Source organism: Pleurodeles waltl, chromosome 10 (assembly GCF_031143425.1).
Source record: "Pleurodeles waltl isolate 20211129_DDA chromosome 10, aPleWal1.hap1.20221129, whole genome shotgun sequence".
NCBI lineage: Eukaryota > Metazoa > Chordata > Amphibia > Caudata > Salamandridae > Pleurodeles > Pleurodeles waltl.
In genome coordinates this window covers 159991663-160004294 of record NC_090449.1, presented here as the reverse complement: position 1 = coordinate 160004294, position 12632 = coordinate 159991663, and the positions used below count along the sequence as shown (strand labels likewise).

The following is a 12632-nucleotide window of genomic DNA, read 5'->3' as shown; positions in this document are numbered from 1 at the left end:
CGCGGTGCGGTCACCACCGCACTCCTGCAGTAAAATGTCAGTTAATATTGCTACTGCCTGTCGGAAGACTCCTGAGAAGCCCTTCTCACGCCTCCTGAAGTCCTCAATTAACCTCAACACTACGGAACTGAAGTAGTGCGCTAAACGCACTGAGTACCAAACGCTCTGAGCTATATGCGAGCTGCGCTCCTTGCCTCAGACGCTGTGGCCTGGAGGCACTCAGCCCCGGAGTATGGCGGTGTAGGAAGTTGGCTCTGTATGTGTTATTTTAAAAGTAAGAAATAACATGCACAGAGTCCAAGGGTTCCCCTTAGAGGTAAGATAGTGGCAAAAAGAGATAATACTAATGCTCTATTTTGTGGTAGTGTGGTCGAGCAGTAGGCTTATCAAAGGAGTAGTGTTAAGCATTTGTTGTACATACACACAGGCAATAAATGAGGAACACACACTCAGAGACAATTCCAGCCAATAGGTCTTTGTATAGAAAAATATATTTTCTTAGTTTATTTTAAGAACCACAGGTTCAAATTCTACATGTAATATCTCATTTGAAAGGTATTGCAGGTAAGTACTTTAGGAACTTGGAATAATCACAATAGCATATATACTTCTTACATAAAACACATATAGCTATTTTAAAAGTGGACACTGCAATTTTCACAGTTCCTGGGGGGAGGTAAGTTTTTGTTAGTTCTTGCAGGTAAGTAAACCACCTACGGGGTTCAAATTGGGGTCCTAGGTAGCCCACCGTTGGGGGTTCAGAGCGACCCCAAAGTCACCACACCAGCAGCTAAGGGCCGGTCAGGTGCAGAGGTCAAAGAGGTGCCCAAAACACATAGGCTTCAATGGAGGTAAGGGGGTGCCCCGGTTCCAGTCTGCCAGCAGGTAAGTACCCGCGTCTTCGGAGGGCAGACCAGGGGGGTTTTGTAGGGCACTGGGCGGGACACAAGTCAGCACAAAAAGTACACCCTCAGCAGCGCGGGGCGGCCGGGTGCAGTGTGCAAACATGTGTCGGGTTTCCAATAGGTTTCAATGAGAGACCAAGGGGTCTCTTCAGCGTTGCAGGCAGGCAAGGGGGGGGGGGGGGGGGGGCTCCTCGGGGTTAGCCACCACCTGGGCAAGGGAGAGGGCCTCCTGGGGGTCACTGCTGCACTGGAGTTCCGATCCTTCAGGTCCTGGGGGCTGCGGGTGCAGGGTCTTTTCCAGGTGTCGGGATTTCAGAGTCAGGCAGTCGCGGTCAGGGGGAGCCTCGGGATTCCCTCTGCAGGCGTCGCTGTGGGGGCTCAGGGGGGACAACTTTGGTTACTCACAGTCTTGGAGTCGCCTGGGGGTCCTCCCTGTAGCGTTGTTTCTTCACCACTCGAGTCGGGGTCGCCGGGTGCAGTGTTGCAAGTCTCACGCTTTTTGCGGGGATTGCAGGGGTCTTTAAATCTGCTCCTCTGGAAACAAAGTTGCAGTCTTTGTTGAACAGGGCCGCTGTTCTCTGGAGTTTCTTGGTCTTTTGAAAGCAGGGCAGTCCTCTGAGGATTCAGAGGTCGCTGGTCCTGGGGAAAGCGTCGCTGGAGCAGTTTTCTTCTGAAGGAGGGAGACAGGCCGGTAGGGCTGGGGCAAAAGCAGTTGGTGTCTTCTTCTTCTCTGCAGGGGTTTTTCAGCTCAGCAGTCCTCTTCTTCGTAAGTTGCAGGAATCTAAATTCTTAGGTTCAGGGAAGCCCTTAAATACTAAATTTAAGGGTGTGTTTAGGTCTGGTGGGTTAGTAGCCAATGGCTACTATCCCTGAGGGTGGGTACACCCTCTTTGTGCCTCCTCCCAAGGGGAGGGGGTCACATTCCTATCCCTATTGGGGGAATCCTCCATCTGCAAGATGGAGGATTTCTAAAAGTTAGTCACTTCAGCTCAGGACACCTTAGGGGCTGGCCTGACTGGCCAGTGACTCCTCCTTGTTATTCTCATTATTTCCTCCGGCCTTGCCGCCAAAAGTGGGGCTGTGGCCGGAGGGGGCGGGCAACTCCACTAGCTGGATCGCCCTGTGGTGCTGGAACAAAGGGGGTGAGCCTTTGAGGCTCACCGCCAGGTGTTACAGCTCCTGCCTGGGGGAGGTGATAGCATCTCCACCCAGTGCAGGCTTTGTTACTGGCCACAGAGTGACAAAGGCACTCTCCCCATGTGGCCAGCAACATGTCTCGAGTGTGGCAGGCTGTTAAAACCAGTCAGCCCACACAGGTAGTTGGTTAAGGTTTCAGGGGGCACCTCTAAGGTGCCCTCGGGGGTGTATTTTACAATAAAATGTACACTGGCATCAGTGTGCATTTATTGTGCTGAGAAGTTTGATACCAAACTTCCCAGTTTTCAGTGTAGCCATTATGGTGCTGTGGAGTTCGTGTTTGACAGACTCCCAGACCATATACTCTTATGGCTACCCTGCACTTACAATGTCTAAGGTTTGGCTTAGACACTGTAGGGGCACAGTGCTCATGCACTGGTGCCCTCACCTATGGTATAGTGCACCCTGCCTTAGGGCTGTAAGGCCTGCTAGAGGGGTGACTTATCTATACTGCATAGGCAGTGTGAGGTTGGCATGGCACCCTGAGGGGAGTGCCATATCGACTTACTCGTTTTGTCCTCACCAGCACACACAAGCTGGTAAGCAGTGTGTCTGTGCTGAGTGAGGGGTCCCCAGGGTGGCATAAGAGATGCTGCAGCCCTTAGAGACCTTCCTTGGCATCAGGGCCCTTGGTACCAGGGGTACCAGTTACAAGGGACTTACCTGGATGCCAGGGTGTGCCAATTGTGAAAGCAAAAGTACAGGTTAGGTAAGAACACTGGTGCTGGGGCCTGGTTAGCAGGCCTCAGCACACTTTCAATTCAAAACATAGCATCAGCAAAGGCAAAATGTCAGGGGGTAACCATGCCAAGGAGGCATTTCCTTTCACAACCCCCCCCCCCCCAACCCCCCCAAACGAAAGAGGATGAGACTAACCTTTCCCAAGAGAGTCTTCATTTTCTAAGTGGAAGAACCTGGAAAGGCCATCTGCATTGGCATGGGCAGTCCCAGGTCTGTGTTCCACTATAAGGTCCATTCCCTGTAGGGAGATGGACCACCTCAACAGTTTTGGATTTTCACCTTTCATTTGCATCAGCCATCTGAGAGGTCTGTGGGCAGTTTGAACTACAAAGTGAGTACCAAAGAGGTATGGTCACAGCTTCTTCAGGGACCAAACCACAGCAAAGGCCTCCCTCTCAATGGCACTCCAACGCTGCTCCCTGGGGAGTAACCTCCTGCTAATGAAAGCAACAGGCTGGTCAAGGCCATCATCATTTGTTTGGGACAAAACTGCCCCTATCCCATGTTCAGAGGCATCTGTCTGCACAATGAACTGCTTGGAGTAATCTGGAGCTTTTAGAACTGGTGCTGTGCACATTGCTTGTTTCAGGGTGTCAAAGGCCTGTTGGCATTCTACAGTCCAGTTTACCTTCTTGGGCATTGTCTTGGAGGTGAGTTCTGTGAGGGCTGTCACTATGGATCCATATCCCTTCACAAACCTCCTATAGTACCCAGTCAAGCCAAGGAATGCCCTGACTTGAGTCTGGGTTTTTGGAGCTGCCCAGTCCAGAATAGTCTGGATCTTAGGCTGGAGTGGCTGAACTTGGCCTCCACCTACAAGGTGTCCCAAGTAAACCACAGTTCCCTGCCCTATCTGGCATTTGGATGCCTTGATAGAGAGGCCTGCTGATTGCAGAGCCTTCAAAACCTTCTTCAGGTGGACCAGGTGATCCTGCCAGCTGGAGCTAAAGACAGCAATATCCTCAAGATAAGCTGCACTAAAGGACTCCAAGCCAGCAAGGACTTGATTCACCAACCTTTGGAAGGTGGCAGGGGCATTCTTTAAACCAAAGGGCATAACAGTAAACTGATAATGCCCATCAGGTGTGGAGAATGCTGTATTTTCTTTTGCTCCAGGTGTCATTTTGATTTGCCAGTACCCTGCTGTTAAGTCAAAGGTACTTAAGAATTTGGCAGCACCTAATTTGTCAATCAGTTCATCAGCTCTAGGAATGGGATGGGCATCTGTCTTGGTGACAGAATTAAGTCCTCTGTAGTCCACATAAAACCTCATCTCTCTCTTTCCATCTTTGGTGTGAGGTTTGGGGACTAAGACCACTGGGCTAGCCCAGGGGCTGTCAGAGAGTGCTCAATTACTCCCAATTCCAGCATCTTGTGGACTTCCACCTTGATGCTTTCCTTAACTTGGTCAGACTGTCTGAATATTTTGTTTTTGACAGGCATGCGGTCTCCTGTGTCCACATCATGGGTACACAGGTGTGTCTGACCAGGGGTTAGGGAAAAGAGCTCAGCAAACTGTTGTAAGACCTTCCTACAATCAGATTGCTGTTGGTCAGAGAGGGTGTCTGAATAGATCACTCCATTTACTGAGTCATCTTTAGGGTTTGATGAGAGGAGATCAGGGAGAGGTCCACTCTCAGCTTCCTGGTCCTCATCTGTTACCATCAACAGATTTACATCAGCCCTGTCATGGAAGAGTTTTAGGCGGTTCACATGGATCACCCTCTTGGGGCTCCTGCTAGTGCCTAGGTCCACCAGGTAGGTGACCTGACTCTTCTTCTCTAGCACTGAGTAAGGGCCACTCCATCTGTCTTGAAGTGCCCTGGGAGCCACAGGCTCCAAAACCCAGACTTTCTGCCCTGGTTGAAATTCAACCAGTGCAGCCTTTTGGTCATACCAAAACTTCTGGAGCTGTTGGCTGGCCTCAAGGTTTTTACTTGCCTTTTCCATGTACTCTGCCATCCTTGAACGGAGGCCAAGCACATAGTCCACTATGTCTTGTTTAGGCTCATGAAGAGGTCTCTCCCAGCCTTCTTTCACAAGAGCTAGTGGTCCCCTTACAGGGTGGCCAAACAGAAGTTCAAAGGGTGAGAACCCTACTCCCTTCTGAGGCACCTCTCTGTAAGCGAAGAGCAGACATGGAAAGAGGACATCCCATCTCCTTTTGAGTTTTTCTGGGAGCCCCATGATCATGCCCTTTAATGTCTTGTTGAATCTCTCAACAAGGCCATTAGTTTGTGGATGATAGGGTGTAGTGAACTTATAAGTCACTCCACACTCATTCCACATGTGTTTCAGGTATGCTGACATGAAGTTGGTACCTCTGTCAGACACCACCTCCTTAGGGAAGCCCACTCTGGTAAAGATACCAATGAGGGCCTTGGCTACTGCAGGGGCAGTAGTCGACCTAAGGGGAATAGCTTCAGGATACCTAGTAGCATGATCCACTACTACTAGGACGTACATATTTCCTGAGGCTGTGGGAGGTTCAAGTGGACCCACTATGTCCACACCCACTCTTTCAAAGGGGACCCCCACCACTGGAAGTGGAATGAGGGGGGCCTTTGGATGACCACCTGTCTTACCACTGGCTTGACAGGTGGTACAGGAGACACAAAACTCCTTAACTTTCTGGGACATGTTGGGCCAGTAGAAGTGGTTGACTAGTCTCTCCCACGTCTTGGTTTGTCCCAAATGCCCAGCAAGGGGAATATCATGGGCTAAGGTCAGAATAAACTCTCTGAACTCCTGAGGCACTACCACTCTCCTAGTGGCACCAGGTTTGGGATCTCTTGCCTCAGTGTACAGGAGTCCATCTTCCCAATAGACCCTATGTGTTCCAGTTTTCTTGCCATTGGACTCTTCAGCAGCTTGCTGCCTAAGGCCTTCAAGAGAGGGACAGGTTTCTTGTCCCTTACACAAATGTTCCCTTGAGGGTCCCCCTGGGCCTAAGAGCTCAACCTGATAAGGTTCCAGCTCCATAGGCTCAGTTCCCTCAGAGGGCAGAACTTCCTCCTGAGAAGAGAGGTTCTCTTTCTGGTGTTGTGTTGCAGCTGGTTTCCCAGCTGGCTTTCCTTTTCTCTTGGTAGGCTGGGCCCTTTTTCCAGACTCCAGCTCTACTTTTTCACCCTGTGCCTTGCACTGTGCCCTTGTCTTGACACACACCAGTTCAGGGATACCCAGCATAGCTGCATGGGTTTTCAGTTCTACCTCAGCCCATGCTGAGGACTCCAGGTCATTTCCAAGCAAACAGTCTACTGGGATATTTAAGGAGACCACCACCTGTTTCAGGCCATTGACCCCTCCCCACTCTAAAGTTACCATAGCCATGGGATGTACTTTAGTTTGATTGTCAGCATTGGTGACTGGATAAGTTTTCCAGCCAGGTATTGACCAGGGGAAACCAGTTTCTCTGTCACCATAGTGACACTGGCACCTTTATCTCTCAGGCCTCCTACACTTGTCCCATTAATTAAGAGTTGCTGCCTGTATTTTTGCTTGATAGGGGGCCAGGCAGCCAGTGTGGCTAAATCCACCCCACCCTCAGAGTCTAATGTAGCTTCAGTGTGACACCTGATTTGCTCTGGGCACACTGTTGATTCCACTTGGAGACTAGCCATTCCAGTGTTAGCTGGAGTGGAGTTAGAAGTGGTAGTTTTCTTGGGACAGGCCTTGTCTCCAGTTTGGTGTCCAGGCTGATTACAGCTACAACACCAGGCCTTTTTGGGATCAAAGTTTTTACCCTTGTACCCAAAATTGTTTTGTGAAGAGGCTCTGGGCCCACCCTCCTGTGCAGGGTTTTGGGGGCCTGTAGAAGACTCTTTACTATTTTTGTTTTTGGATGTCTCACCACCCTTCCCCTGGGGAGGTTTTGTGACCCCTTTCTTTTGGTCACCCCCTGTGGAAGTCTTGGTCACCCTAGTCTTGACCCAATGGTCCGCCTTCTTTCCCAATTCTTGGGGAGAAATTGGTCCTAGGTCTACCAGATGCTGATGCAGTTTATCATTGAAACAATTACTTAACAGATGTTCTTTCACAAATAAATTGTACAGCCCATCATAATCATTTACACCACTGCCTTGAATCCAACCATCTAGTGTTTTTACTGAGTAGTCTACAAAATCAACCCAGTTCTGGCTCGAGGATTTTTGAGCCCCCCTGAATCTAATCCTATACTCCTCAGTGGAGAATCCAAAACCCTCAATCAGAGTTCCCTTCATGAGGTCATAAGATTATGCATCTTTTCCAGAGAGTGTCTATCCCTACACTTTCCAGTGAACATTTCCCAAAGGAGAGCACCCCAGTGAGATCTGGTCACTTTTCTGGTTACACAAGCCCTCTCTAAAGCCGTGAACCATTTGGTGATGTCATCACCATCTTCATATTTAGTCACAATCCCTTTGGGGATTTTGAACATGTCAGGAGAATCTCTGACCCTAGTTATGTTGCTGCCACCATTGACGGGTCCTAGGCCCATCTCTTGTCTTTCCCTTTCTATGGCTAGGATCTGTTTTTCCAAAGCCAATCTTTTGGCCATCCTGGCTAACTGGATGTCCTCTTCACTGGGATTATCCTCAGTGATTTCAGAGATGTTGGTCCCTCCTGTGAGGGAAGCAGCATCTCTGACTATTACATTTGGAGACAGGGCTGGAGAGGCCCTGTTCTCCCTAAATAGGACTGGTAGGTGGGAATTTTCCTCCAAGTCACTATCTTCATCCTCTGTGTTACCATCCTCAGAGGGGTTGGCTCTTTCAAACTCTGCCAAAAGCTCCTGGAGCTGTAGTTTGGAAGGTCTGGGGCCCATTGCTATTTTCTTTATTTTGCAGAGTGACCTTAGCTCCCTCATCTTAAGATGGAGGTAAGGTGTGAGGTCGAGTTCCTCCACATTCAACTCTGCACTAGACATTATGCTTCTAAAAGTTGGAATACTTTTTAAGAATCTAAAACTAGTTCTAGGTTCTAATTCAAACTTTCACAAAACTTTTAAACTCTAAAAGAAATGTTAACAGGGACTAACACAAGGCCCTAGCAGGACTTTTAAAAATTTAGAAAAATAGTTCAAATTGCAAAAATCAATTTCTAATGACAATTTTTGGAATTTGTCGTGTGATCAGGTATTGGCTGAGTAGTCCAGCAAATGCAAAGTCTTGTACCCCACCGCTGATCCACCATTGTAGGAAGTTGGCTCTGTATGTGTTATTTCAAATTAAGAAATAACATGCACAAAGTCCAAGGGTTCGCCTTAGAGGTAAGATAGTGGCAAAAAGAGATAATACTAATGCTCTATTTTGTGGTAGTGTGGTCGAGCAGTAGGCTTATCAAAGGAGTAGTGTTAAGCATTTGTTGTACATACACACAGGCAATAAATGAGGAACACACACTCAGAGACAATTCCAGCCAATAGGTTTTTGTATAGGAAAATATATTTTCTTAGTTTATTTTAAGAACCACAGGTTCAAATTCTACATGTAATATCTCATTTGAAAGGTATTGCAGGTAAGTACTTTAGGAACTTGGAATAATCACAATAGCATATATACTTTTTACATAAAACACATATAGCTATTTTAAAAGTGGACACAGTGCAATTTTCACAGTTCCTGGGGGAGGTAAGTTTTGTTAGCTCTTGCAGGTAAGTAAACCACCTACGGGGTTCAAATTGGGGTCCAAGGTATCCCACCGTTGGGGGGTTCAGAGCGACCCCAAAGTCACCACACCAGCAGCTCAGGGCCGGTCAGGTGCAGAGGTCAAAGAGGTGCCCAAAACACATAGGCTTCAATGGAGGTAAGGGGGTGCCCCGGTTCCAGTCTGCCAGCAGGTAGTACCCGCATCTTCGGAGGGCAGACCAGGGGGGTTTTGTAGGGCACCGGAGGGGACAAAAGTCAGCACAAAAAGTACACCCTCAGCAGCGCGGGGCGGCCGGGTGCAGTGTGCAAACATGCGTCGGGTTTCCAATAGGTTTCAATGAGAGACCAAGGGGTCTCTTCAGCGTTGCAGGCAGGCAAGGGGGGGGGGCTCCTCGGGGTAGCCACCACCTAGGCAAGGGAGAGGGCCTCCTGGGGGTCACTCCTGCACTGGAGTTCCGATCCTTCAGGTCCTGGGGGCTGCGGGTGCAGGGTCTTTTCCAGGCGTCGGGATTTCAGAGTCAGGCAGTCGCGGTCAGGGGGAGCCTCGGGATTCCCTCTGCAGGCGTCGCTGTGGGGGGCTCAGGGGGGACAGCTTTGGTCACTCACAGTCTTGGAGTCGCCTGGGGGTCCTCCCTGTAGCGTTGTTTCTTCACCAGTCGAGTCGGGGTCGCCGGGTGCAGTGTTGCAAGTCTCATGCTTCTTGCGGGGATTGCAGGGGTCTTTAAATCTGCTCCTCTGGAAACAAAGTTGCAGTCTTTGTTGAACAGGGCCGCTGTTCTCTGGAGTTTCTTGGTCTTTTGGAAGCAGGGCAGTCCTCTGAGGATTCAGAGGTCGCTGGTCCTGGGTAAAGCGTCGCTGGAGCAGTTTTCTTCTGAAGGAGGGAGACAGGCCGGTAGGGCTGGGGCCAAAGCAGTTGGTGTCGTCTTCTTCTCTGCAGGGGTTTTTCAGCTCAGCAGTCCTCTTCTTCGTAAGTTGCAGGAATCTAAATTCTTAGGTTCAGGGAAGCCCTTAAATACTAAATTTAAGGGCGTGTTTAGGTCTGGGGGTTAGTAGCCAATGGCTACTAGCCCTGAGGGTGGGTATACCCTCTTTGTGCCTCCTCCCAAGGGGAGGGGGTCACATTCCTATCCCTATTTGGGGAATCCTCCATCTGCAAGATGGAGGATTTCTAAAAGTTAGTCACTTCAGCTCAGGACACCTTGTTGTTCTCATTATTTCCTCCGGCCTTGCCGCCAAAAGTGGGGCCGTGGCCGGAGGGGGTGGGCAACTCCACTAGCTGGAGTGCCCTGTGGTGCTGGAACAAAGGGGGTGAGCCTTTGAGGCTCACCGCCAGGTGTTACAGCTCCTGCCTGGGGGAGGTGATAGCATCTCCACCCAGTGCAGGCTTTGTTACTGGCCACAGAGTGACAAAGGCACTCTCCCCATGTGGCCAGCAACATGTCTCGAGTGTGGCAGGCTGTTAAAACCAGTCAGCCCACACAGGTAGTTGGTTAAGGTTTCAGGGGGCACCTCTAAGGTGCCCTCTGGGGTGTATTTTACAATACAATGTACACTGGCATCAGTGTGCATTTATTGTGCTGAGAAGTTTGATACCAAACTTCCCAGTTTTCAGTGTAGCCATTATGGTGCTGTGGAGTTCGTGTTTGACAGACTCCCAGACCATATACTCTTATGGCTACCCTGCACTTAAACAATGTCTAAGGTTTGGCTTAGACACTGTAGGGGCACAGTGCTCATGCACTGGTGCCCTCGCCTATGGTATAGTGCACCCTGCCTTAGGGCTGTAAGGCCTGCCAGAGGGGTGACTTATCTATACTGCATAGGCAGTGTGAGGTTGGCATGGCACCCTGAGGGGAGTGCCATGTCGACTTACTCGTTTTGTCCTCACCAGCACACACAAGCTGGCAAGCAGTGTGTCAGTGCTGAGTGAGGGGTCCCCAGGGTGGCATAAGATATGCTGCAGCCCTTAGAGACCTTCCCTGGCATCAGGGCCCTTGGTACCAGTTACAAGGGGCTTACCTGGATGCCAGGGTGTGCCAATTGTGAAAGCAAAAGTACAGGTTAGGGAAAGAACACTGGTGCTGGGGCCTGGTTAGCAGGCCTCAGCACACTTTCAATTCAAAACATAGCATCAGCAAAGGCAAAAAGTCAGGGGGTATCCATGCCAAGGAGGCATTTCCTTACAGGCGGGTTGCCCCCCACATCTCATATGCCATATTTAATTAACAGAGCCTTTATGTCCTCCAGCCACGTCAAGGCCTTATGAAAACAGACTAACACTGACCTGCCTAACCAGTGATGTCAGGTCGAATTGGCTAAAGTGGAAGCTTATTTGCTTATTGTCGTTTTCAGGCACAGAAAAGACAACAAATATGGCAGCGAGTTTGAGGTACTTATGGAGTAACGCTACAGTGTTGTGGCGTGTGAGTAAAGGCAGCTGTTGTGCATAAAAGCACTAATTAAATAAATTACAAAACTGTTTTGCTTTTTTTTTGGTATTAATCCATGGCGTTACCAGAATAGATTTGCTAGTGGTAATGGTTTTCAAGACAGTGGCTGTGGTGCACAATTTTAAATCCCCATAGTTTGTTCAATGTAGGGAAGTGAGCTTTCCCCAATTTTTTACTCTTTGAGCTGTAAGCTAAGTAATCCTCCACGTCCAGCCTGTCGTGTTAAAACAGATTGAATAAGCATTGGCTCCCAGATGTTTGGCTTTGTCATTGCTTGTTTTGTTTTCCATAGGTTTTTCAAATCTTTGTAGTTGAGAAAGCTGCTGTGCCCTTGTCAATTTTAGAAACACATTAGCTAAAGTAAAAGTTTTTTTTGCTCTCAAACAGCACACATTGCCATAATAGTTCCTAGCTCTGAAAGGAACTACTTTGTGTGTGCTTGTGCTTCTTATGAAAAGACAGAGTTCTGCCATTCAGAGTCAAGTTAGCCAATAGCTGAAGTTGGTTGACCCTGCTTACCCCATGCTGTATGCTGGTGTGGGGGAAGAAAAGTGTGAACGCAGCTCCTACAGACAAATTAATAAGTAGGGCTGCCTGAAAGCCCACAGAAGTAAATATGTTATAGATATAATTTTAGTAAAAACAAGAGTCTTGGCTAATGCCAGGCCTAAAAATAGGGAGATTACATGGACAGTTCAAATCTGCAGCTGATATCCTTTTATTTATGGATCTTGAACATCTCTGAAAACAAAGACAATAAATGTTCAGTCACACTGTTTAGGTTGTTATCCATGTATAAGCACCTCAGCTGTTGTATCCCTACAATTATGCTGCAATACAATAAGACAGTGCTCGTGTCAGCGACTCCACTGCAAAGGTCATTGTGCAAAATGCGTTGCTGTGTGCATTCAGTGTCCGACATTGACAACCACAGAGTTCTAATTACCGCCTGGTTATGTTTAGCTTGAGCCTGGATAGATTTATCTTCCAGGCAGAGCCACCAACACTAACATAATTCACCTGTTTACATCTTGAGTGAGCAAGAGGAGGCTGAAGACTGACCGGTTAGTTTAACTACATTTCATTTAGGAAGAAAACATTTAAAGTATTTTTGAATCCATGAACATGACCTGATAGAGCTCAAACCATAAAAACAGTTATCTGATTTGAAAGAAACTACAGCATATCTTTTGAGATTTGCACTACACATAAAACAATTTTTAAACTCCCCTGGTCTGCTTTTAAAAGTTTAGCTATTCCCGTAATCAGTGACTGACATTTTCCTAAAGTAAATGTACAGATTAATCTAGGCTAAAGTATAAAACAATGCCTTACCACTGAGTAAAATGCAAGTTGAATTAATAAGCTTATTAGGTGAAGTTTATTTCACAAGCAGTAACAGAAAGAATGGAGTTTCTTTATCTTTAGAGCGTGCTATGCTAGGTGAGCATTTTTGGCGAGAGCTAAAGCTTGATTCCTACCCTCTAGGAAAGGTTTTGTTGACCCAACAATGCTTGAAAATTAAAATTGAGCTTTTTTAAAATTATTTTCTATGCTTCAGATGCCCTCCATAATGTTGTGTGATGCAACATAGCAGCTATCTTTAAGGTATAAAGATCAAAGTTTTCTTTACTATTAGCTTTGCTGGTCTCCACTCTTGGCTTTACGAACACCGGAACATTATAACTGCATTTGACATTGGTAACTGTAAT

The 12632-nt window shown here is 48.0% G+C and overlaps 1 protein-coding gene across 2 annotated transcripts in view; it reads left to right on the top strand.

Annotated features, from left to right (window-relative positions):
- Positions 1-12632, top strand: part of TOP3A (DNA topoisomerase III alpha) — a 226817-nt gene that overhangs the window by 42808 nt on the left and 171377 nt on the right. The window lies entirely within an intron of this gene.